Source organism: Bos grunniens, chromosome 21 (genome assembly GCF_055505025.1).
Source record: "Bos grunniens cultivar Pamir isolate PY7600 chromosome 21, Bosgru_T2T1.0, whole genome shotgun sequence".
NCBI lineage: Eukaryota > Metazoa > Chordata > Mammalia > Artiodactyla > Bovidae > Bos > Bos grunniens.
The window spans coordinates 16,900,803-16,928,777 of NC_141185.1; the positions used below are offsets into that span (position 1 = coordinate 16,900,803).

Below are 27,975 nucleotides of genomic sequence, written 5' to 3' on the forward strand. Positions count from 1 at the left end.
TGATGCCATCCAACCATCTTATCCTCTGTTGTCCCCTTCTCCTCCTGCCCTCAATCTTTCCCAGCATCAGGGTCTTTTCAGATAAGTCAGCTCTTCGCATCAGGTGGCCAAAGTATTGGAGTTTCAGTTTCAACATCAGTCCTTCCAATGAACACCCAGGACTGATCCCCTTTAGGATGGACTGTTTGGATCTCCTTGCCATCCAAGGGACTCTCAAGAGTCTTCTCTAATACCACAGTTCAAAAGCATCAATTCTTCGTCACTCAGCTTTCTTTGTAGTCCAACTGTCACATCCATACATGACTACTGGTAAAATCACAGCCTTGACTAGACAGACCTTTGTTGACAAAGTAATGTCTCTGCTTTTTAATATGCTGTCTAGGTACAGGAAAAATGGACATTGTCATTGTCTAGATGTGAAATATGAGGGTATAGACTATAATGATCATCAGGAGGATGAAATAAAAGCAAACAATTCAAAGGCACACACAGAGACTGATAGAGGTTAGTGTTTGCTTGGATGTGACTATGCTATGCTATGCTAAGTTACTTCAGTCGTGTCCGACTCTGTGTGACCCCACAGACGGCAGCCCACCAGGCCCCCTCGTCCCTGAGATTCTCCAGGCAAGAACACTGGAGTGGGTTGCCATTTCCTTCTCCAGTGCATGAAAGTGAAAAGTGAAAGTGAAGTCGCTCAGTCGTGTCCAACTCTTAGCAACCCCATGGACTGCAGCCTACCAGGCTTCTCCATCCATGGGATTTTCCAGGCAAGAGTACTGGAGTGAGGTGCCATTGCCTTCTCCGGGATGTGTCTATAAGAATGAGTAAAAAATAAGGCCCATTATGACTGAATGTGTCTAAAAGAATTTATCATTCTTAAAAATTACTATATCTATCCTACAAGCCTCAGTTTCAACTTGTGACAGAGAAAATGAAAGAAAATGGTATATATATACTGTTAGGGGATTCTAATGCAAACATACCACTGACTTTTACAAACCAAACTAAAATTTTTTACTAGACAATTAGGGCAGAAGAGTAAGTTGTATTTATTGCTTTTTCCACCAAAATGTAGTTTAGTCCATGGCACATATATTTTATTGATACTGTTTTGATTATCCTTAAATGGAAGTTTCTATTTTTAGAACTCCGTTTTTAATGTTAGATATCTTAGGGAATAAATTATAATACTCCTAATAAGGTACACTAGAGAAAAATTTTATTGTGTTAATAATTCAGTTCACAAACCTCAAACCAAAGCTCAATGCCCCAGGTACATCATGGAAGAGTGAATAACATCCATTTCTAATAAATGAAATAAAGCCACCTGGTGTCTTTACTAAATCAGGATAAATCACAAGGCTATGGGATAGCAAAAATCAATTAAGTCATTTGATATTATTTTAACTCACCCAATAATTATGATAAAAGTACCATGAAATCAAAAACGTGTGATCATTAATGCCTTTAATTCATCTAATTTTATTCTGAAAGGGAAAGTGAGAAAAAAAACTGCTTCATAAAACCACTGATGGAAAAGCATTGAGAAACATGAATTCCCCTTAGATGAATTGTCAAACCTCTATTCTTTGCTTTGAGACTTTCCCTAAAGTATTTATGTGGGAGAATAAACCAATTTTCATGGCTTGGTTAATATTATTTTTAGAGGAAGGAAGTTCATCTACTAATTTAGTGAAAAAATTCCTCCCACTGGCAAAGAAAATAATTCAAAATTCAAAATTACTGTATATTATAGACATCTCAGGCGAAGAGTTGACTCATTGGAAAAGAATCTGATGCTGGGAGGGATTGGGGGCAGGAGGAGAAGGGGACGACAGAGGATGAGATGGCTGGATGGCATCACTGACTTGATGGACATAAGTTTCAGTAACCTCCGGGAGTTGGTGATGGACAGAGATCCTGATGTTCTGTGATTCATGGGGTCGCAAAGAGTCGGACACGACTGAGTGACTGAACTGAACTGAACTGATAGACATCTCTTGTAATTGTCATTTATTTTATTATTAATTTATTATTGATTATTATTAATCTATTTATTAATGCCTTATTATATTATAATAATTATACAGATACAGTTCTGGATATATATATATATGATATATTGAAGTTTCGACTTGACCTACTTTGGAAAAAGAAAAATGTTGATGAAGTTATTGTGAGAATTTACTTTCACTACATTCATCTTAACCACTGGACAATACTGAGCCTCTGAAGAGCTTTTGTGCCGACTCTGTAGCTTCTTGCCCTCACCTTTATTTCAGCCATGCAGCACTGGTTCTGTCCATCTTCAACAAGCCTTATTTGCATTCTCTGTACCTCTGTCCCTGCCCTAGAGCTTCCCTGAATATATGGTATAGGGAGGCAGCTGGGAATCCTGCAGAAATTGCTTAATCCTCATAAATGCAGTCTTGAAAATGTGTGAGAGTTAACACTTCATAGGCAGCACTTTGTAAGTCGAGGGCAGGTGCCACTAGATAGCTAAATGCTTCCTTCCTTTGTCTCCTGGGGGGATAGTTCTGAGATATATTTTATAAGGCGCCTCACAAACTTTTGGTGACATCCCATTACTGAGTCACCCTCAGTTGCAGTCATTGTCATAACCATCTTTCTATTGGTTTTTACTCCTTTCCTTACTTCAGCTCGCTGGCATTCCAAAATAAACCACCGGACTCTAGGTAGCTAACTGGTGGTGAACATTTTCTACTATTTGCTTCATTTGGATCATTACTTCTGGGCAAACAGTTGTGCTTAAAGTTGTAGATGCAGGAGTTCTGCCTCTAAACAGGTAGAGGTGACATCAGGGAAGAAGTTTGTAGTAGAAAAGTGAATAACTTTCATAAAGCATAAATAAAGAAGCATAAAGAAGAAGAATAAAGTGTAATTGGTTAATACTTGAGGCCTTCCCAGGTGGCTCAGTGGTAAAGAATCTGCCTGCCAATGCAGGAGACATGGGTTTGATCTCCAAGCTGGAAAGATCCCCTGGAGGAGGAAATGGCAACCCAGCATTCTTGCCTGGAAAATCCCATGGACAGAGGAGCCTGGTAGGCTACAGTCCATGAGGCTGCAAAGAGTTGGAAATGACTGAGTGACTGAGCATGCATGGTTAATACTTGAAGTTATGGGATGTACCACCTATCTTTACCACTGATCTAAATCTTTTTATGGTTGCTGGGTCTCTATTTCTTTTATTTTTATCTTTCAGTTGAAGTATAGCTGATTTATAATATTAATTTCACACATTCAACATAGTGATTCAGTATTTTTTATAGATTATACTTCATTAAAAGTCATTACAAGATAATGGCTTATACTTCCCTCTACTGTACAATGCATCCTTCTTGCTTATCTATTTTATGCATTGTAGTTTGTATCGCTTAATCTCATACCCCTAATCTTCCCATCCCCACTACCTTCTCCCCTTTGGTAACCACTAGTTTTTTTCTGTATCAGTGAGTCTGTTTGTTTTGCATACACATTTGTTCATAATTTTAGACTCCACATGTAAGTGATATCATACAGCATTTGTCTTTCTCTCTCTCACTTATTTCACTAAGGAGAATACTCCCTGGGTCCATCCACCTTGATACAATTGGCAGAATTTCTTTCTTTTTATGGCTAACAGTCCATTGTGCATCTGTGTGTTATCACTTTTTCCTTATCCATTTGTCTGATGATGGACACTTGGGTTGCTTCCTTATCTTGGCTACTGTAAACAGTGCCACTATGCACATTGGGATACATGTGTCTTTTCAAATTAGAGTGTTTCATCTTTTCTGAATGTATGCTCAGGAGTGGGATTGCTGTGTATCCCAGAGATTTCTCAAACAGCTTTCATTTTTTTTTCCCTTTGCTATTCTGATCAGTTGATTTTTATTATTCTGTATTCCAGATCATTCATCCACTCTTCTGTATCACTTAGTTTTCTATTCATGTCTTCTATTAATAGTGTGTTTTTATTTCAGCTATCAAAGTCTTCATTTCTGACTGGGTCTTTTTTATACTTTTTAGTTTCTTGTTAAAATGTCACTGTTTATATCAATTACTTTCCCTAATTCAGTTGACATTTGTATTACCAGTGTTTTTGAATTCTTTATCTGGTAAAATTTTTACTTGTGTCATTATTTTTTTCAGGTGTTGTCTCACTCTTTCAATTGAGACCAGTTTCTCTACCTTTTAATTTTTCTTAACTTTTTCTGCCTCTATGAATTTAAGTGAAGCAGTTACTTATTGCAGTGTTAAAGAACTGTTCTTATGTGTAAGCATTCCTATATAGACTCTGAGTGCCCAGTGCGTTCTAGGGGAGAACTGGATTTGATGTGGACACAAGTCACTTATTTCTTCAGGGTTTGTAGCATCTATCACCTTGGTAGAGGGTGGAGCTGGAGATGAAGGAGCTAGGGAAGGTTTTGGGTGTGGGGTGGGACTTCCCCCCTGCTCAGTGGCCATTACCACTCTATTATGGACCAGGTCTGATCCCAATTTGCTGGAACAGAAGCCCAGAGGGTCAGGCTTGAAGTGACTCTTCTCCCTTTAAGGTTGATTTTTCCCTCTCCCTACACTGGGTCCTTTCCTCAAAGGAAGGGAGTACTGACGTGAGTGTTGCCCTTGAACAGACAGAGGGCCGATGCATTGTCTATGTAGGCATCCATGGCTCTGTTCAGACATGGCCTTAGGTTCAATCTCCCTTTGTTCCTCACAGCTGATCACTATTCCCTGCTTTGGCCACCCCATCCTGTTGTGGAACCACTCAGTAGGGCTGGCAGGGGCCCTCATGATTTCTTGGCGTGTATTGAGATGTTAGCTGTGGTGGGGAGTCTGCCATCAGAGATGTGGTGGGCTTCTGAGACACAACTTGAGTAAGCTCCAACAATGGCTGACACCACCCCACCTGAGATCTACCACAGAACCAGATCATCTCTGTATCATAGGCAAGTCCTTTCCCCAGTCATGGCCATGCCAGATCCAGTGCTGCGCTGTGGCATGGAGTGAGCTGGACTGAAGCATCCGCTAGGTTCAGCCTGTGGAGCATGGTGAGGTGGTCATGTAAACACATTGCCACTAGAGCAGACCTTTCTTCACTCTGCCTCAGAGACTAGCCAGACCCTGGACCCTCCTCACAGGTGTAGTCCAGGGTTTATGTCACTCTTCTCTTTGGTTCAGCCTTCCTCTAGCCAGCCAAGGGGGCTTGTCTCCTTTACATAGGACCCAGGACTGGGACATCCAATTTATGGCTCAACCTTCTCACTTCCCAGGTCAAGTCTCTACCCATGAATTTTTCTTTTCCTCTGGGTCCCTTCCAAGGGGCACAGGTCCTGACTTGATCACTTTTCTTCCCTTTCTGCCTGATTTGTCAACCCACTCCAGTACTCTTGCCTGGAAAATTCCATGGACTGAGGAGCCTGGTAGGCTACAGTCCATGGGGTCGCAAAGAGTTGGACACGACTGAGCAACTTCACTTCACTACTGACAGCCTTGGTTGTACACAAGTCTTTCTGCCAGCTTCCAGTTAGTTTTCAGTGAGAATTGTTCCACACGTAGACTTATTTTTGATGTGTTTGTGGAAGAAGGTAAGTTCCACCTCCTCTTACTTCGCCCTCTTGATCTCCTTTTGGGTCTGGTTTCTTGAAACTGTGGGAATTATGGGCTAACATTAGTTTAGCAGTTAATATTTTTAAGGTGTCTTCAGTATTTTGTTTATATTATCTTATTCTTTAAAAAAGAATGCAAATAATCATGAAAACTGGGAAGCCACTAGGTTATATGATCTACCAAAGGACTCAACCTCTATTCAGTTAGTGACTGACTGACTTAACATCCATGTTTTTGGTCTTTTCTTTAGGTCATTTGCCTCTATTTAGTTCATGACCAGAGTCATTTAAAATTTTCTCTTATTTACAGTCATCATTGTTCTTTAATAAATGTAAAAAGTGGTTGAATATATTTTTTGCATCTTCTCAAAATTGCTACATCAGTGGGTAAAATAAAGAGAAAGACAATTACAGTCAAGGGGCTGATTTCCTGGTGAGACTAGAATTATCATAGCCTTTTCACACTGCAGAATCAAACATGAGTTAAATAATAATTATTCACTTATTATATGATCACACTGAAGACATATGAAAAGAATGGGGATATTTATTATTAATAGATATAATGCATGAAACGGTTTGCTAAAACTTGGAATTAAACCAATGCTAAGAAAAACCAGATGTCAAGACACAAAAAGGAAGGTTATCCTCAAATATTACAATTGGCAAGAAGCAATCAGAGCCTAAATAATAGTTCTCTATCTTTAACCACCTCATTTAATGGTAGCTTCATCTTCCTAATTCTTCAGGCAAAAAAAAAAAAAAAAAAAACTGCATAATTTTTGACCTCTATCTCTCAGAACCTACATGTAATACCATAGTCACTCCTAACAGATCAACATGCATATTTTATGCAGAATCCTGCTGTTCTTCATCTCCACTGACACTACTATAATACAAAAATCTAGTGTGACTTGCTTGGATTATGGTAGTAGTTTTCAGCTGTTTCCCTGATTCCACTCTGGATGAGGAAATGGCAACCTACTCCAGTATTATTGCCTCGGAAATCCCATGGACAGAGGAGCCAGGCGGGCTACAGTCCATAGGGCCTACAGTCCATAGAGTCAAACAGGACAGTGTGACTGGGCATGCACACACTTATTCCACCCTTGCCCCCTTTAGTCACTTCTAGATAAAGAAAACCTGTTAAAATATACTGCTGCTAAGTCGCTTCGTGTCCGACTCTGTGAGACCCTAGAGATGGCAACCCACCAGGCTCCCCTGTCCCTGGGATTCTCTAGGCAAGAACACTGGAGTGGGTTGCCATTTCCTTCTCCAATGCATGAAAGTGAAAAGTGAAAGTGAAGTCGCTCAGTCATGTCTGACTCTAGCGACCCCATGGACTGCAGCCTATCAGGCTCCTCCGTCCATGGGATTTTCTAGGCAAAAGTACTGGAGTGGGGTGCCATTGCCTTCTCCGGTTAAAATATACTAGATAACATTAATTCAACTCAAAAACTTCAGACACTATGTTTCTTATGCAGAGTAAAAGCCAAACCCATTAAAATCCATTTTAATGTAATTCCATTTAATTCTAATACAGGCCCTAGATGATCTGGTCGGTTGCCCCTCACACACCGCTCTCTATCTGATCTCCTATCACCCTCTTCCCATCTCACTGCATTCCACCATCCTGTCCTCCTCTCTCCAGGGACATGTCTAGCACACCGAGTCCTTGCTCTGCCTAGAATATTCTTTACTTGTGTGGTATGACTCATTATCCCAGCTTCTTTAAATCTTCCTGTAAATGCCACATTCTCATTAAAGCTTGACCTTATTTAAAATTCCAAAATCCCCCCTCAGCTCTGCATATTGCCCTTCCTTTATTTTACTCCATTACACTATCACCAGTTTATATATAATATATATTTTACTTATTCATCTTGATGTCTGTATCCTCCCATTGTAAAAATGAATAAGGGGAATTTGTTTTCTTCAGTGTTGTCTCTACTGTCTGACAGATGGTAGGTGCTCAATAAGTATTTGTTGAATGGAAGAATGAATAGCATAAGAAAAAGGTCTTTTAAATACTTTGAGGGTAGACTCTTTTCCTCATGACTGAGCACTTAGAAATTATGAAGGCCTGATCTGAATTCTCCAATTAAAGTATATCCACTTTTGGTGGATGAAGCATCTAAAAGCTACTCAGCCATGACATTCTTTTTTACAGTTAAATCTGTTTTTCATTTTCTTAATCTGTCTGTATCATCGACTTTCTCTTATTAGTGTAGTGGTGAGCCTTACTGTCACTACCTGTCACTTTATAGTGTTAATGTGGACATAAAAAGAATGAAAAATTGAGTTGGCAAAATAACTGAAAAGAATTATTCAGTTGTTAGCATAGGTATGGTGTTCATTCTTTGTGCTATACTTGAAAGAATGTAACTTGCATTTAATATTGGAACCTTTTGGAAAAATCATTAAAGTCCTCTGACTTTCTGTCTTGTAAGCCATACAATAGGAATGTTTCTGGTCCTATTTCATGGACTAAGGAAGAAAGGAGAAAGGAAGGGAGAGAGGTAGAAAGGAAGGAAGAAGATTTTAATGCTGAGACTTTATAAGAACCGAGTTTTGAGCACTATTTTTGGGTTTTGGAAAATATGCCTGTATCATACACTCCTCCACAAGATTAATGTATAGTGTGCTTGTCTCTCAGACACACAGCTGTGGTAACTTTAGCAACCCAACAATAATTTTTGTTATTAGCAAAAGAGACACTGATATATAGAACAGTCTTATGGACTCTGTTGCAGAGGGAGAGGGTGGGGAGATTTGGGAGAATGGCATTGAAACATGTAGAATATCATATATGAAACAAGTCGCCAGTCCAGGTTCAATGCACGATACTGGATGCTTGGGGCTGGTGCACTGGGATGACCCAGAGGGATGGTATGGGGAGGGAGGAGAGAGGAGGGTTCAGGATAGGGAACACATGTATACCTGTGGCGGATTCATTTTGATATTTGGCAAAACTAATACAATTTGTAAAGTTTAAAAATAAAATAAAAATTAAAAAAAATCACACACACACACAAAAAAGACTTCATAGACATGAGTACACTCTCTTATATAGTTATAAAATCTACTATGATCTGTTACCACTTGCTCTCCTGGAATGCATTCAATTCATTCCTTTAATGCTGACTCTGATCCATGTCTTCATTTTGATTACCATGCCTGGAAATATTCTCAACATTTCAACTGCTTATGGACCCCAAGGATCTTAAAACAAGTTCATTACTAGGGAAACATCTCAGCAGTATTATACAGAGCAGCATGGTTGAATGGAGATTTCATGATCTTCATGTAAGCTTTAAAGGACTTAAATACCTTAGAGGAAAAGTGTACCATGAAACTTGGGCACTTTACTATTTATGACAAAGTTTCTGTCTAAATTTGCTTTGTTTTTTGATCAGGATGAATTGCATTTTATGATGCTTTCCAAATCTTGGCCTTATTTTAGAGAACATTTTGATTTATGTCCTTTATACAGAAGTTCCAAACAAAAATGGTGAAATTGGTGTTAGTTCATATCACTGAGCAAGTATTGCTTCAGCTTGTATTCTTCCAACAATATTTTTCAACTCGTAAATTTGTCGTGCTATCAAGCGGTAGATATTTCTTCCCTCAAGCAATTCCTTCACTACTTCCTTAGTGTTAAGTGCACATTCTAAATCATTACTCTTCCTCTACTGAGGAGATAAACACAACTAGTATTTTCTTAGGAAGTCCTCTCCATATGATTTTTTGCTCCTCCTTAATCTGAAGATCTGATCAGACATAGAAAACATTGATATTAAATATTCTTTCTTTATTCCAAATCCTTCCACAGTGCTCACTTACTACAAGTCTCATGTGGATGTTTTATTCAAACACCATTTTCTAGGTATTTCCTAAGTACTTTGACTCTGTGTTACTCACACCCATGGTGATAGCCAAAAACTAGTCACCTCCTAGTTCAATTCAGATCAGAAATCTTAACTTTCAGCTTCTCTCTTGCTGAAAACAAACTATTTTCCCACCCAGACATACTACGACACATGATACACTCATGCTATGAAATGCTATAACCTTCCACCGTATTGATCTTCCTATCTTCTCAGCGTCTAAAAGGAGCTTTCTTATTTCACTTTTCTAGACAGTCTAAAACCCTGGATTCATCACCTGAAGCACGTTTTTCACCGTCGTTCTCAAATCTCTCCCATCACCAGTCCTTCTACTATACCCATCTGACCAAATACGCAAATAAAAGGTGCTCGAACTTGAATCAATCTTAGTATTTATTTTTATTGCTACTAAGTTTCCTAAGCTCTGACTAGGTATAGTGCCTCAGCCATATACACTGTTACCGGGAGACATTCAGGGAACCCATTGTCTTTTTCCCTAACGTTTTTCCTCTTCTGTTATCTCAATTAGTGGTACACCTAAATAGCCACTCACTTACAGCTAGACTGTAAAAAGACAGTCTAAATCTTTTCTGCCCCCCAAATGAATACATCATTGTACTCATGAAATTCTAATGATATTTGTCTCCAAGTTTTCTTAAATTTGCCTTTTTTCCCTCAGCTTATCACTGGCCTGGTTCATCCTTTAACATATTTTGTCTAGATTATTGTAAAAAGCTTTGAAGTAGTTTTCTTGCCTCCAGTCCTAAAGTTTTATCTACAACAAAGTCATAACTATATCATCCCTCTGCTTAAAAACCATCAGGTGCCTCCTGCACTGCATTTATGACTGAGCTAAAATTATCTTTTCTATGTCTCTGCAGTATTTTCATCTGTATCATAAATCTAAGTATATTATATTGCTCTTAATATTTTATTCTATAGGATTGCTTACTGCCACTAAATGTAAGTTTTTGAGAGCTATGATTTTATCTATTCAGTTATAAGCTGTTAGCAGAACTTCTAAAAATGTTTTTGGTTCTTATTCAGTATTTGATGAGATGGTTAGATAGTATCACCAACTAAATGAACATGGATCTGAGCAAACTCCCAGAGATAGTGAAGGACAGGGAAGCCTGGCACGCTGCAGTCCATGGGGTCACAGAGTTGGACATGACTTAGTGACAGAACATCAACAACAAAGTATTTGACAAATAGAATAAATCATCCAGATTATGAAGAGTAGAAGCCAACCAATTCATACTGGAAGGTATGAAACAAAATGCTAACTCAAAATTTTGTTAATAGTTATAGATGTGTGAAAACACAATGCATATTCAAAATATTGTTTCTGTGCCGAGTGCTTAAGCTTTGATACTACCATTTCAGTTGGTGAGTTGTGTAGGTCAGGGGTAAATTTTGCTTTCTTTAACATATTAATAACAATCACAAAGACATTTGTTTGAAACTGAAAACATGTCAGTTTACAGCCTTATCAAAAATGTTTGCTGTGCAAACAATGCTGTGACAGTGTTTACAAATTCTGAGTTTCTGGCTCTTTTACATTTTTTCATTTTCCATGTAAATATGCATTGGCACTTCCATAGATCCCCACATTATTAACATGTCACCTGCGTGATACAAGGGTCAATGATTGATTATTAACTATTTAATCTATTTAAACTATTGTCATCATACAGTTGCAGCTTCCTCTTAAAAATTTTTTTTTTTTTTTAATTAGAGGATGATTGCTTTACAATGTTTGGTTGGTTTCTGTCATACTTCAGCGCGAATCAGCCATGGGTATGCATATATTCCCTCCCTCTTGAACCTCAATCCCACCTCCCCACCTCCCTCCTCTAGGTTGTCACAGAGCACCAGGTTGAGCTCTCTGTGTTATACAGCAGCTTTCCATTACTATCTGTTTTACATATGGTAATATATATACTTCAGTGCTACCCTCTTAATTTCAATTAAGCTAATTCCTTGGATATTGTCACTTAATCATATAAATAGTTCAAAAACCTGTCATGGAATGTAGTATATTGACATAGAAGAAAAATAATGAAGAAAAGAAGATGATAACACAGGTTTTATCACACTGAAATTTCCTACCCCTGACTTAGCATGTCTAAATCCTACTTTCCTTAAGATGAAATGAGGTTCAGCTACCCTCTCAGCACTATCACCCACTTCCTCCCATCCCCTCTGTGTCTATAAGTTGTAGTTTCGTGTTTTAAATCAGTGGTTCTCAACAGTTATGTCTCCTCCCCACCCTGGAGGCCAACGTCAATGTCAGGAGACATGTATTGTTGTCACAGCTGTGGAGAGGGAGCTAGGAACTGGAAGCTACTGGCATCTAGTAGACAGAGCCCAGAGAGGCTGATAAACATCCTAGAGTGGACAGGACAGCCTACAACAATGCCCAAGTGTTCAGTGAGATCTTTAGGAAAGACCGAAACGTCAATGGTGCCGCAGTTGAAAAATCTTGGTTTGTTTACGTATTTACTACTTAATACTGATTTATATCATAGAACATCGTACTTAAGTGCTGTTGGGAACCAAAGAAAGACTTCTATAAGAAACTGCTTTCAAGGAGCTTATAATCTAATGTAATAAGAGAGACTATTATTAGTTATCCATAGTTATTTATACATAGTTACATATGTAAAATGGAGATAAAGATAGTTACTACTATTGAGGAAGAAAATTTGAAATTATATGAAAGTTGAAAGAATTATTTCAAACCGAGAAGGAATATAAAAGACATTGGGTTTAATCCCTGGGTCGGGAAGATCCCCTGGAGAAGGGCATGGCAACCCACTCAGGTATTCTTGCCTGGGAAATCCCATGGACAGAGGAGCCTGGAAGGCTACAGTCCATGGGGCCAGAAAGAGTTGGATATGACTTAGTGAGTAAACAACAACAACATACATATGTACCTATATGTATATATGTAAATGTCCCTGAAAAGAGAGATGAGTGAGCAATTAATTCATTTTATATGAAAACATGAGAGAAGCATCCAGAAAACAAGAACTTTGGATTGAACTCTGTTAAATGAGTGAGAATTTGAGGTCAGAGGAAAGATAAGATACCACAGAGCAAGAGTCAGGTCAGGGGTGTGAATGTGCTTGTTTTTCAGAGAATGAGGCTGGATATATTGTTTAGCAAGTATATGGCCTTAGGTGTAGATTTAATTCGCCTGTGTACTCTATATAGGCTTTATTAAATATTTCATTTAAATAGCAGCATTATCCAATAGTAATTACTGGCATTTTATTTTGCTTTCAAATTTAGTGTCAGTGAATATCACATTTAGCACTCCATTTAATGTATGTATGTATGTGTGTGTGTGGTGGGGTTGTGTTCATTTGTTTTGTTTTGGTATTTTTAATAGTTAACTCTTCTTTTACTTTCTCTGCCCACCTAAGACTTGATTTTGAGACTGAGATCCTGGGACACGTCCCATGCTCCAAATCACGTTTAATAGATATTTCTTAGCTTGACATTTGGCAGCAGTCTGAGACACAACACTGTGTAAACACCGCAAGAAATGGATTAGAGGGAGATGATCAAGGATCTGGCTGTGATAATTGGACAACTTTACATTTTCCAAAGTAGAAGTTTGCAATGAGCCTCATCTTACTGTTTCTTCTAAAATTTATCCTCAGAACATATCGAAATTTTGTATGTCATAGAAAATCAGCTGTCCCAGACTCCTTGCTCTTCCTTACTCCCCAAGTCTAATCAGTCATCACAATCTGAGGTGCCTGCCTTCTCCAGTGTCTCTAATTTATCTCTGCTCCCCACTCCTAGGTGAAACTGGATGTCAAACTCTCTGTTCATGTTTTCACTGGGCCTTCTCCAACAGCTCCTTAACAATAGTCCTGAATTCAGGCTTCAATCAGTGCTGCAGAAAAGATTTAGAATGCAAATTTGCCCCCCCCATGCTTCCTTACTTAAAACTTTTCTATGGCTTCTGCTGCCTACTGGATGAGATCCAAACTCCCCAGAGAGACTGAGGAGACTGTTCAAGTCCCAGCTTGATAGTATTACTGGCCTCATGCCTTGCTCTGTCTTAACAAACACACCCTAGCTGTGTATGCAATAGTTGCTGGGTATACCATTCATGCTGGTGGCAGATGAAATTTTCTCAAGAGAGGACATTGTCCAGCTGGGAGGAGTGTGACCAGCTCTGCCTCCTTCATGTCTCTGCCTTTGAGCTGAGTCGTGCTCCTTTCAGGGTGGCTACAGCCAACTGCTGAGTAAGACTGTGGAGTAAGACTGCTGAGTAAGACTGAGTAAGACTATCACCTTACCACCTCTGCCACTGTAGGAGCCTCTAACTAGGAAGTTTTGCTCCAGAGTCCCACATGAGGCTGTCAGAGGTGTGTCAGGCTTATAATTTCAATCCCCTCTGCCTGATCTTGCAGGGGGATCCCTCTTTTCTTTGGAAAGGCCTAACTCTCCAATAAACTCTTTACTCTGTCTCAGTAGACATTTCCGAGGTTCAGTGTGCCCAGTCCTAGGCAAGCTGGCCCTCAGCAAAGGACACCCACTCTGTCCTTTACATGGAGTTCATCTTGTCCACTCAGACTTCGTGAAGTAAAACAGTTTCCTTCTTCATCATCATGTCTTCTCTCATTGAACTGTAATTGTTCATTTACTTTTCTCTCTCTCCCAACACCCAGTCTTCCCCAGGAGAAGTCTTCCCCATGCCTTACTTGATTCTGTAACTTCAGTGCTTAAAATTATATCTGACAGATTTATTCACTTTCTGATTTAACAGTTTTAATTTAGTGTTTATTCACTGGAAGGCCCCATGCTGGAGATATAGATGTAAAAAAGGAAAATAGGTTTTGTCCTTATTCAGTATACATATACATGGAAAAGCTAGTTATACAATTATTTATCTTTTACTATTGAATAAGTGCAAGGAAAGAAAAAATACAAGGATATAAAAAGCAGGACGGATCTGACATAGGCTGAAAGATTTGGAAAAATTGCTTTGAGGAAATATAAATACAAGCTGAATTCTAAAGGCTGAATAGGAGTTAATTAGCTGAAGTTGGACGGAACATGATAAGTGTTTATGGAATGAATAAAATGTATTTTATGTTTATAAAACTATACTCCAGAGATGAATGCAACAATTTTTATTGGCCACATCAAATCTTTCTTTACTTGACCAATTACACTTAATATACTTTTTCTTCCAGGAAATATTTTATTCATATCTTAACTATTATATCCAAAAAGCTATTTAAATGTACTTTTCTACTTGTAAATATGTCTAGTTTCAAATTTCAAGATATTATTTGTTGATGGTTTAAGCACCTACATAAACACCACAGAGTATTAGAGCTACCATTTTCCATGATTTTCAAATATTATTTTTTCTGAAATGTCATTTATTTTTAATTTCTGCAATAAATTCTCTAAACAAGTATTTACCAACAGAATTGATTCTTACAAAGGTTATTCATACCAGACAGCCAAGAGTATACTTATACATTCTGGCAACAAAATCTTCAATTTTAATGGCATTTCTTTAAAATTTATTTTTAAATTGTTCCTTCTAAACATCTCTGATATTTCTAGGCTTGTAGAAGATACTCAGTTGCAACATGTCTAATCAAAGAGAATTGAACTGCTGAAATGTAAACAAAAAAATAATTTGGGGGAAAAATAAGTTACTAGAAATTTGAGAGTACAGCTTTTGATATCAAATAGCTGGTTGGATTAATTTTGTATTTCATCACCATGTTGTTGGCTCCATGCAGACAGAAATCTATTTCTATTGTTTCCACTTTCACTTCACTCCTTATGCCTCATTAGGCTTACAATAGAGAAAAGGCCAGCACAAAATAAAGCTTAGATCAATCATTCCCCTATAGGCCAGAGCAAGCAAAATCAATCACTGTCCATTCAAGTGGTTCTCAGCTATTGACTTTAGACTTTCCTGGTCTTGAGGTTACTGTACTGTTAATTGCACTGAAGTTGAATGTTTGCACTTCAGCATATTCCTTAACTATCTTTAAAGAATATACACTACTATATGTGTACTAATTTCTTATGTGAATAGATGAAGTTTGGGATCTTTAACTGGTGATTAGCAGTCTGATAGTAATACCCTAAAGCATTTATGAAAAGCTCTTACACAGAAACTGCTACTTGTTTGTTGAAGAATTTAGAGCTTTTAGTTTCAATTTGCATAGTATATTGTTTTATTTAAAGCTCTATATATTCATTATTAATATATCTACACAAGAAAAAATTTTTCTTAAAGTTAAACAAATATAAACTTTAAAAAATCATGTGAAAATATATGATTTGTGTTGTCTGACATTTTTAAAATTTCCTTTTCCCTACAGTCACAATTACTGTATGTACTGTGTGCATGTGTGCTCAGTCTTGTCTGACTCTTTGTGACCCCACAGACTATAGCCCACCAGGCTCCTCTGTCCATGGGATTTCCCAGGCAAAAATACTGGAGTGGGTTGCCATTTCCTTCTCCAGGGGATCTTCCAGACCCAGGGACTGAACCAGCATCTCTTGTGTCTCCTGCATTAGCAGGTGGATATTAAATATACTAGTTGATTATTATATTTTCATATTAATAATCATGCACAATTTTTGCTTTTGCATACAATAGAGAGTAGGTGTTATGAGTTTAGATAAGTTACTTTTGAGCATGAAAATTTGTTTTGCAACCATGACTTTTGCTGAGAAACAAAGGCAATTGATATGTGTCCAAAATATGGTCGTGTGTATCTTCATATAGTCTTCTTGGTGATGTTGTTGTCTAGTTGCTAAGTTGTGTCCAACTCTTTCCAACCCCATGGACTGTAGTCCACCAGGCTTCTCTGTCAATGAGACTTCCCCAGCAAGAATACTGGAGTGGGGTACCATTTCCTTCTCCATGGTGTCTTCCTCACCCAGGGATCAAACCTACATCTCCTGCATCGCATGTGGATTCTTTACTGCTGTGCCAGAGGCCAAAACCCTGACTTTCCGCTAAAATCCCACAGATTTGAAATAGGTTAAATCTAGGAATGACTGTATATCTGCATAAAAAAGAGTTTCTAGAAGAAAACAAATAGATTCAACTTATCAGTAAATGTTTGATGAAACAAAGGTCAATGCAGAGTGAAATGGAGTATAAGGTGAAGAAGCACAGAAATTATGTGAATGCTTATAAAATACCAAAGTTTGAAGAAGAGCAGAAAGTGAAAAGTATAGCTATAAAATGGGGTTGTTACGGATTTTCTAAAAATGCTTAATCAGTAAAACTCAGAAACAAAAACAGCAAATTGCATTAAATATATATTCATATTTATGTATTTAGCCAAATTTTCCACTAAGCAAGTTTTTATCATTTTTGTCATTGATTCATGCTACTGATGCTTTCATTTTTTCAGTCAATATTTATTGATTAAAAAACTGATTATTTTATCTTTTATATTATTCCTGGTCTGCCAGGGATTTATATGTTTTAAACAAAATTCAATTTTAAAATTTTATCAGATTACCTTAGGTTCCCTAAATACAAGTAGCTGTTGTTCAGTCACTAGGTTGCGTCTGACTCTTTGCGACCCCATAAACTGCAGACTCCAGGCTTCCCTGTCCTTCACTATCTCCCAGAGTTTGCTCAGACTCATGTCCACTGAATTGATGATGCCATCCAACCATCTCATCTTCTGTCGCCGCCTTCTCCTCCTGCCCTCAATCTTTCCCAGCATCAGGGTCTTTTCCAACGAGTCGTCTTCTCATCAGGTTTGGATGAGGATTGAAACCTCATCAAAAGATTGGAACTTCAGCATCAGTCCTTCCAATGAATATTCAGGGTTGATTTCCTTTAGGATTGACTGGTTTGATCTTGCTGTCAAAGGGACTCTCAAGAGTTTGAAAGCATCAATTCTTCAGCTCTCAGCCTTCATTATGGTCCAACTCTCACATCTGTTCATGACTACTGGAAAAATTGTAGCTTTGATTATATGGGCCTTGGTTGGCAAAGTGATGTCTCTGCTTTTTAATACACTGCCTAGGTTTGTCATAGTTTTTCTTTTAAGAAGCATCTTTTAATTTTGTGGCTACAGTCACCATCTGCAGTGATTTTGGAGCCCAAGAAAGAAAATCTGTCATTGTTTCCACTTTTTCTCCATCTATTTGCAAAGAAGTGATAGACTGGATGCCCATGTTTTGAATGTTGAGTTGTAAGCCAGCTTTCCCACTCTCCTTTTCACCTTCATCAAGAGGCTCTGAAATTCCTCTTTGCTTTCTGCCATTAGGGCGGTGTCATCTGCATATCTAAGGTTGTTGATATTTCTCCCAGAAACCTTGATTCCAGCTTGTGCTTCATCCAGCCTGGCATTTCATATGCCATACTGTGCACAGAAGTTAAATAAGCAGGGTGACAAAATACAGCCCGATCATACTCCTTTCCCTTTTTGAACCCATCTGCTGTTCCACGTCCAGTTCTAACTGTTGCTTCTTGGCCTGCATACAGGTTTCTCAGGAGACAGGTAGGGTGGTCTGGTATTCCCATCTCTTTAAGAGTTTTCCACAGTTGTGATCCACACAGTCAAAAGCTTTAGCATAGTCAATGAAGCAGAAGTAGATGCTTTTCTGGAATTCCCTTGCTTTTTCTGTGATCCAATGGATGTTGGCAATTTGCTCTCTGGTTTCTCTGCCTTTTTTATATCCAGCTTGTAAATGTGAAAGTTTTGGTTCATGTACTTTTGAAGCCTAGCTTGAAGGCTTCTGAGCATTATCTTGCTAGCATGTGAAATGAGTGCAAACTATATGGTAATTTGAACATTCTCTGGGATTGCATTTCTTTGGGATTTGAATGAAGACTGATTTTTTCCAAAGAAGAAATATCACCTGTATACCTTTAACCCTGTTACAAACACTATTAGTAATTTTATAATCTTTGCTCTACTATTTGCATTTGAAGTCATGAATAACATTAAGCTTTTGTAAGTTTTCACATAGTTTGTTGATCCATTACTATTTTTGTTCACACAGATAAATTAGGGTCTCCTACTTGAAAAGCATTCCTTTTTCATTGCTTTATCTTTTACAATATGTATATAAATGAGATTTCCATTGGCTAAATTAGATTGAGAGCATTAGATTCTCCTTTATAGAGCTAGAAACACAATTAACAGAAAAATATGAAACCCAGAATGACCTATATTTTAGTGTTTCTTCAAACCAAATGTACTATATGTATTCTTGATACACTTTACATTTACACTGGTTAGCAAATGTTTTCCTAAAACACATTCTGATATTCCAAATAGATACTCACTGTAATTCTCTCTTCCTGGCACACCCCACCCTCCCAAATAGATAGCTCTTTGATATCACCAACATATAACCCTTTGGTTTAGGGTGGAATGATTAAGGCATGGTGGTGGTTTAGTCACTAAGTCATCTGACTCTTGGGACCCCATGGACTGTAGCCTGCCAGGCTCCTCTGTCCATAGGATTCTCCAGGCAAGAATACTGGAGTGGGTTGCCATTTCCTTCTCCAGGGGATCTTCCAAACTCAGGAATCGAATCTGGGTCTCCTGCACTGCGGCAGACTCTTTAATGACTGAGCTACAAGGGAAGTGAGTACCTATTCTCTTACTATAAGAAAAATAATTTGCAATATTTGAACAAATATTAAAATTAGAAAAATATATAACATTAAGATATTTCATTTTCTGTGTTCTCAGGAGGAATATATACTCTTGCAGTGCCAAAGATAACATCTTTTACTTTTGCATAATGAACATATAAGTAACAGGTTTTCGTAACTTTTGTGATATCTTTAATTGCTTTTTGATTTTCTCTCAAAGTATGACTCTAAATATAGAAAACTAAACTTGTTCTTACTCTACTTGATGTGCAAATCAAACAACAGATTTTCAGGGGATTTTTTTCCCTCATATTTTACATCATCCTTTTATAGTTCATGAATTTTCTCAAAATCAGCTGATATATAATTTTCATCTTACTTAGGTAAATTCATTCTAAAATAGCTTGCTTAATTATAAGTAGTAATTAGTATAGTAAAAACTTCTAGCTTTCTGTAATCAAAATGTTTATTTTATATAGATAAAGATAAAATTTTCCTGAATGGAATATAAATTATATTCAAACTGATGAGTTACAAAACCTTCTGTAGAGATATTTTCTCTTTTAAATTAATTTTAATCATTATCATTTACATGAATTTACCATAAATAAAATATATATGAACTTACAAATCTTATAAATGATACTTTGTTAAATAACACACTCTTTAAAAATGAGTCTCATTTATTTTTGACCTTTATATTATTCTTAATTTTCCCCTCTTCTTAGTAATAATTCTAACTCCTGTAATATGAAATAAGAGTTCACTTATTAGAGAGTGAAGCACCCATTGGAAATTGTGCAGATTCAGTTTATCCAGTTCTGAGATTTACATGTCAGAGTCTGATGGAGACATTCACATTTCTGACATGAGCAGTAAATTTCTGCACATAGATACCCTGCTTCCTTTAACTCACTAAATGCAGTACTTTTTGTTCTGTGCTAGAGAGCCACTGATTTATATTCTTGTGCTTTTAATCTATATTTTTCCACTACAATCATAATGATAGAAGGCTAAAGCAACTTTACAATTATGCCATCTAAGAACTTGAGTAATAGCATATTTAAACTATTTCAGTCTTTTTAATATCTTCTGGAGAAGGGAATGGCAAACCACTTCAGTATTCTTACCTTGAGAACCCCATGAACATCATGAAAAGGCAAAAAAGATAGGACACTGAAAGATGAACTTCCCAGGTTGGTAGGTGCCCAATATGCTACTGGAGATTAGTGGAGAAATAACTCTAGAAAGAATGAAGAGATGGAGCCAAAGCAACACCACCACCCTGTTGTGGATGTGATGGGTGATGGATGTAAAGTCTGATGCTATAAAGAGCAATATTGCATCAGATCAGATCAGATCAGATCAGATCAGTCGCTCAGTCAGGTCCGAACTTCGTGACCCCATGAATCGCAGCACACCAGGCCTCCCTGTCCATCACCAACTCCCGGAGTTGACTCAGACTCACGTCCATCGAGTCAGTGATGCCATCCGGCCATCTCATCCTCTGTCGTCCCCTTCTCTTCCTGCCCCCAATCCCTCCCAGCATCAGAGTCTTTTCCAATGAATCAACTCTTCGCATGAGGTGGCCAAAGTTTCAAAGCTGAAACTGGAGTTTCAGCTTTAGCATCATTCCTTCCAAAGAAATCCCAGGGCTGATCTCCTACAGAATGGACTGGTTGGATCACCTTGCAGTCCAAGGGACTCTCAAGAGTCTTCTCCAACACCACAGTTCAAAAGCATCAATTCTTTGGCGCTCAGCCTTCTTCACAGTCCAACTCTCACATCCATACATGACCACAGGAAAAACCACAGCCTTGACTAGACGAACCTTTGTTGGCAAAGTAATGTCTCTGCTTTTGAACACGCTATCTAGGTTGGTCATAACTTTCCTTCCAAGGAGTAAGCGTCTTTTAATGTCATGGCTGCAGTAACCATCTATAGTGATTTTGGAGCCCAGAAAAATAAAGTCTGACACTGTTTCCACTGTTTCCCCATCTATTTCCCATGAAGTGGTGGGACTGGATGCCATGATCTTCGTTTTCTGAATGTTGAGCTTTAAGCCAACTTTTTCACTTCCACTTTCACTTTCATCAAGAGGCTTTTGAGTTCCTCTTCACTTTCTGCCATAAGGCTGGTGTCATCTGCATATCTGAGGTTATTGATATTTCTCCTGGCAATCTTGATTCCAGTTTGTGTTTCTTCCAGTCCAGCGTTTCTCATGATGTACTCTGCATAGAAGTTAAATAAACAGGGTGACAATATACAGCCTTGATGAACTCCTTTTCCTATTTGGAACCAGTCTGTTGTTCCATGTCCAGTTCTAACTGTTGCTTCCTGACCTGCATACAAATTTCTCAAGAAGCAGGTCAGGTGGTCTGGTATTCCAATCTCTTTCAGAATTTTCCACAGTTTATTGTGATCCACACAGTCAAAGGCTTTGGCATAGTCTATAAAGCAGAAATAGATGTTTTTCTGGAACTCTCTTGCTTTTTCGATGATCCAGCGAATGTTGGCAATTTGATCTCTGGTTCCTCTGCCTTTTCTAAAACCAGCTTGAACATCAGGAAGTTTGCGGTTCACATATTGCTGAAGCCTGGCTTGGAGAATTTTGAGCATTACTTTACTAGCATGTGAGATGAGTACAATTGTGCAGTAGTTTGAGCATTCTTTGGCATTGCCTTTCTTTGGGATGAAAACTGACCTTTTCCAGTCCTGTGGCCACTGCTGAGTTTTCCAAATTTGCTGGCATATTGAGTGCAGCACTTTCACAGCATCATCTTTCAGGATTTGGAATAGCTCAACTGGTTGTCTGAGGATGCCTTACAAATAGCTATGAAAAGAAGAGAAGTGAAAGGCAAAGGAGAAAAGGAAGATATACCCATTTCAATGCAGAGTTCCAAAGAATAGCAAGGAGAGATAAGGAAGCCTTCCTCAGTGATCAATGCAAAGACAGAGGAAAATAATAGAATGGGAAAGATTAGAGATCTCTTCAAGAAAACTAGATACCGAGGGAACATTTCATGGAAAGATGGGCACAATAAAGGACAGAAATGTTATGGACCTAACAGAATCAGAAGATATTAAGAAGAGGTAACAAGAATACACAGAAGAACTATACAAAAAAGATCTTTATGAACCAGATAATCACAATGGTGTGATCACTTACCTAGAGCCAGATATCCTGTAATGCGAAGTCAAGTGGGCCCTAGGAAGCATCACTACAAACAAAGCTAAGGTGTTGATGGGTTTCCAGGTGATCTATTTAAAATCTTAAAAGATGATGCTGTGAAAGTGCTGCAGTCAATATGCCAGCAAATTTGGAAAACACAGCAATGGCCACAGGACTGGAAAAGGTTGTTTTCATTCCAATCCTAAAGAAAGGCAATGCCAAAGAATGCTCAAACTACTGCACAATTTGCACTCATCTCACATGCTAGCAAAGTAGTGCTCAAAATTCTCCAAGCCAGGCTCCAACAGTACATGAACCGTGAACTTCCAGATATACAAGCTGGATTTAGAAAAGGCAGTGGAACCAGAGGTCAGATTGCCAACTGCTGTCAAAAAAGCAAGAGAGTTCCAGAAAAACATCTATTTCTGCCTAATTGACTATGCCAAAGCCTTTGACTGTGTGGATCACAACAAACTGTGGAAAATTCTTCAAGAGATGGGAATACCTGACCACCTGACCTGCCTCTTGAGAAATCTGTATACAGGTCAGAAAGCAACAGTTGGAACTGGACACGGATCAACTGACTGGTTCCAATTGGGAAAGGAGTACATCAAGGCTGTATATTGTTACCCTGCTTATTTAACTTCTATGCAGAGTACATCATGAGAAATGCTGGGCTGGAGGAAGTACAAGCTGGAATCAAGATTGCCGGGAGAAATATCAATCACCTCAGATATGCAGATGACACCACCCTTATGGCAGAAAGTGAAGAAGAACTAAAGAACCTCTTGATGAAAGTCAAAGAGGAGAGTGAAAAAGTTGGCTTAAAGCTCAGCATTCAGAAAACTAAGATCATGGCATCTGGTCCCATCACTTAATGGGATGGGGAAACTTGGAAACAGTGTCAGACTTTGTTTTTTGGGGCTCCGAAATCACTGCAGATGGTGATTGCAGCCATGAAATTAAAAGACACTTGTTCCTTGGAAGAAAAGTTATAACCAACCAAGACAGCGTATTAAAACAGAGACAGTATTTTGCAAACAAAGGACGTCTAGTCAAAGCTATGGTTTTTCCAGTAGTCATGTATGGATGTGAGAGTTGGACTATAAAGAAAGCTGAGCACTGAAGTTTTTTTTTTTTTTAATTTAAATTTATTTATTTTAATTGGAGGCTAATTACTTTACAATATTGTATTGGTTTTGCCATACATCAACATGAATCTGCCACGGGTATACACGTGCTCCCCATCTTGAACCCCCCTCCCACCTCCCTCCCCATACCATCCCTCTGGGTCATCCCAGTGCACCAGCCCCAAGCATCCTGTATCCTGCATCAAACCTGGATTGGCGATTCATTTCTTATATGATATTATACCTGTTTTAATGCCATTCTCCCAAACATCCCCCCCTTTCCCTCTCCTACAAAGTCCAAAAGACTGTTCTATACATCTGTGTCTCTTTTGCTGTCTCGCATACAGGGTTATCGTTACCATCTTTCTAAATTCAATATGTATGCGTTAGTATACTGTATTGGTGTTTTTCTTTCTGGCTTACTTCACTCTGTATAATAGGCTCCAGTTTCATCCACCTCACTAGAACTGATTCAAATGTATTCTTTTTAATGGCTGAGTAATACTCCATTGTGTATATGTACCACAGCTTTCTTATCCATTCATCTGCTGATGGACATCTAGGTTGCTTCCATGTCCTGGTTATTATAAACAGTGCTGCGATGAACATTGGGGTACACGTGTCTCTTTCAATTCTGGTTTCCTCAGTGTGTATGCCCAGCAGTGGGATTGCTGGGTCATAAGGCAGTTCTATTTCCAGTTTTTTAAGGAATCTCCACACTGTTCTCCATAGTGGCTGTACTAGTTTGCATTCCCACCAATAGTGTAAGAGGGTTCCCTTTTCTCCACACCCTCTCCAGCATTTATTGCTTATAGACTTTTGGATCTCAGCCATTCTGACTGGCATGAAATGGTACCTCATATTGGTTTTGATTTGCCTTTCTCTGATAATGAGTGATGTTGAGCATCTTTTCATGTGTTTGTTAGCCATCTGTATGTCTTCTTTGGAGAAATGTCTATTTAGTTCTTTGGCCCATTTTTTGATTGGGTCATTTACTTTTCTGGAATTGAGCTGCAAGAGTTGCTTGTATATTTTTGAGATTAGTTGTCTGTCAGTTGGTTCATTTGCTATTATTTTCTCCCATTCTGAAGGCTGTCTTTTCACCTTGCTTATAGTTTCCTTTGTTGTGCAGAAGCTTTTCTATAGATTCAATGCAATCCCTATCAAGCTACCAATGGTATTTTTCACAGAGCTATAACAAATAATTTCACAATTTGTATGGAAATACAAAAAACCTCAAATAGCCAAAGCAAACTTGAGAAAGAAGAATGGAACTGGAGGAATCAACCTGCCTGACTTCAGGCTCTACTACAAAGCCACAGTCATCAAGACAGTATGGTACTGGCACAAAGACAGAAATATAGATCAATGGAACAAAGTAGAAAGTCCAGAGATTAATCCATGCACCTATGGACACCTTATCTTTGACAAATGAGGCAAGAATATACAATGGAGAAAAGACAGTCTCTTTAACAAGTGGTGCTGGGAAAACTGGTCAACCACTTGTAAAAGAATGAAACTAGAACACTTTCTAACACCATATACCAAAATAAACTCAAAATGGATTAAAGATCTAAATGTAAGACCAGAAACTATAAAACTGATGGAGGAGAACATAGGCAAAACGCTCTCTGACATAAATCACAGCAGGATCCTCTATGACCCACCTCCCAGAATATTGGAAATAAAAGCAAACTAAACAAATGGGACCTAATTAAAATGAAAAGCTTCAGCAATGAAGATTTGATGCTATTTAACTGTGGTGTTGGAAAAGACTCTTGAGAGTCCCTTGGACTGCAAGGAGACCCAACCAGTCCATCCTAAAGGAAATCAGTACTAAATATTCATTGGAAGGACTGATGTTGAAGCTGAAACTCCAATACTTTGGCTACCTGATGCAAAAAACTGACTCATTTGAATAGACCCTGATGCTGAGAAAGATTGAAGGCAGGAGGAGAAGGGGGCAACAGGGATGACATGGTTGGATGGCATCACCAACTCAATGGACACGAGTTTGAGTAAACTCTCGGATTTGGTGATGGACAGGGAGGCCTTGTGTGCTGTAGTCATTGGGTCACAAAGTTGGATATGACTGAGCGACTGAACGGAACTGAACTGTGAGTGCTAGGAGGAGCAATATAGTCTGTGCCTCTAGCTAGCATTCCTGGGTTGAAATGAACATACTGTACACCAACCTTATCCTAAATAACCTATCAAATGCTATTTATCTTCTGAATTTTTTGCCACCTTTTTATTTAAATTGGACTAGTGACATTGAACAAGGTGACTGTCTCCTCTGGGTCTTTAAAATGGTGATAATAATACCATACGCTAGCTGTTGGAATTAAATAAGATTTGCTATGTATAGTATCTAGTAGAAGAATGCCTAACCATAGCTCATATGTGATCATATTTAACTGGATAATGATGATAACAATAACAATGATGATAACATGCAAATACAGAGTTAATAGGATCAAAAACTAAGACCATGTAAATAGTCAGGTTTTACTTTTTTAGGTAATTCTTGCCTAGGAATATTATATAATGTCATTATTTGTTTCAGAATCTACCTAAAAAATGTATTTACACAAATAATAGACTATTCCTTTAGCCTGTCTTCTCAGGGCAATGTCTTACTCAACCAGGAAGGCTATTATCTTATCAAATGAGTGGTCATCCATCAAGGCACATTCAAAACCTTCATTATTCTCCACCAATTCTCAGTTATAAATCATGAGTTTTGGGTTGCTGCATTAAAAGACCCACCTTAAATCAGATTATAATTCTCATACCTGCTTGCTAACTATCTTCTAGAGACACTGGTAAACCTGTCAAGGAGGTATTGTCTATTGGTAGCAAACACATCTCTGCTTGACTAACGAGTTATGTTGGTGGAGTGTACAGAAAGTCAGCAGTTGTAAAGATGATGATAGTAATATTTATGCTTTTGTGTAGAATTTATTTTCACTAACCAACTTCAGATTTAATGTGTGCATTTTTACCTTGTTATAAATTGGGGACTGCATTCATTTCACATATGTTTTGTGAAGTGAATGGGCTTCTGAAGTGGCTCAAGTGGTAAAGAATCTGACTGCCACTGCGGGAGACATGGGTTCAATCCTTGGGTCAGGAAAATTCCCTGGAGAAGGGCATAGCAACCCACGCCAGTATCCTTGCCTGGAGAATTCCATGGACACAGGAGCTTGGTGGGCTAAAGTTCATAGGGTCACAAATAGTTGGACATGAATGAGCACACTTGTGTCCTGTGAAGTGAATATCATGTAAACAAGTAGCTGAGATGAGCTAGAATCCCTAATTTTTTGATTTTCTGTCTCATATTCTGTTTTTCTTATTTTAAGTGTCCTTTGTCATAAGTTATTTTCTATAGTCACCTTCACTTTAAAAATATTGTTAATTTTAAAGAATAAGGCCAAAATAATAGATCACATAGAGCTATACTATTTTTAGAAGTATTATTTGAACTAAGTGATTGTTTGAAGTCATCATCTATTTCTAAGCCAACAGATACACAGATATAAATTTAATTTATTCTCTTTATTCCTACAACATATAGATATTTCAAAATTTTGGCAGGGACAAGGGTCAAGAGGACCTTATACTCTACCTCTCAAAACTTCACTGGTGATTTTTCACAAAATATTCCCCTTTTCATAATTCTAGTTAAAAGAATTGCCTTTGTCAGGTACTTGAAAGAAACTCAGCTCATGTAAATTCATCTTTTCTTTCATAATAAATGTACCTGAGAAAGGTCACTTGCTTATTTTGTAAAGACATTTATTTACAGAGTCTAAAACTTCTTATGCAAGAGCATACAAGTGGATAAAGCTTCCTTTAAAGAACTAGCTGTTTTACACTCATGAATATAAGGAATTATTAAGGAATTAATAAAATTTGTGAAATTCCACTTTAGAAGTGCATAGACATGCAGGCTTTGCTAAAACGTCTGTTACGATCCCAATTACCAAGTATTTATTGATGTCCTAGAAAAGAGCCTGGCAAATTTTGTGTCATAATTTCTGTCACAGAACAATGAATATATTTTACAAACATTGATAAAAACATAATTTAGCTCTATTTGCAGACTTTGCTGATTCTTACCATGATTAATTCACTCTTATATGTAACCATCACAATCTTGGTCATAAATTAACTAAGTAACATTCTGGACCACTCCACAGTAACCCATGTAGGAGAATACTTAGTAATATTTAGGAACACATCTTATAGTAATGGTCAAATGTGAGTCCATTGTCAACTCATATTCTGAAGCAAGAGAAGAGCTTTTAGAACTCTCCTTTTGACAATGCAAAGGGAGAGAACTCAGCCATCTAAGAAGAAAACTGCAGATTTGGGTAGAAAAAGCAGAAACAATACTCATGTTAAAACTGCAGATTTGGGTAGTGATTCCTGCACTATAGCTTATAAAGAAAGTGGAAGAATTCCTCAGCACACTTGGGGCAAGTGCCTAACCAAAGGCAATCTTCATAATAAAAGCCAATAAACATCCTTCAGAAGCACCCAT

The 27,975-nt window shown here is 38.0% G+C and overlaps 2 long non-coding RNA genes across 3 annotated transcripts in view; one reads left to right on the top strand and one right to left on the bottom strand.

Annotated features, from left to right (window-relative positions):
- Window positions 1-9,880, top strand: part of LOC147349185 (uncharacterized) — a 242,944-nt gene extending 233,064 nt beyond the window's left edge. Inside the window, exon 6 of the long non-coding RNA XR_015149511.1 lies at window positions 9,748-9,880. This is a non-coding gene — a long non-coding RNA (uncharacterized LOC147349185). The remainder of the gene's footprint in view (window positions 1-9,747) is intronic.
- LOC147349186 (uncharacterized) overlaps window positions 1-27,975 on the bottom strand; it is a 287,797-nt gene that overhangs the window by 77,596 nt on the left and 182,226 nt on the right. Inside the window, exon 3 of one of the 2 annotated variants that reach the window (XR_015149521.1) lies at window positions 4,246-5,649. The exons of the other annotated variant lie outside the window; for it this stretch is intronic. This is a non-coding gene — a long non-coding RNA (uncharacterized LOC147349186). Of the gene's footprint in view, window positions 1-4,245; window positions 5,650-27,975 lie in introns of those variants that run through there. 2 annotated transcript variants of the gene reach the window in all.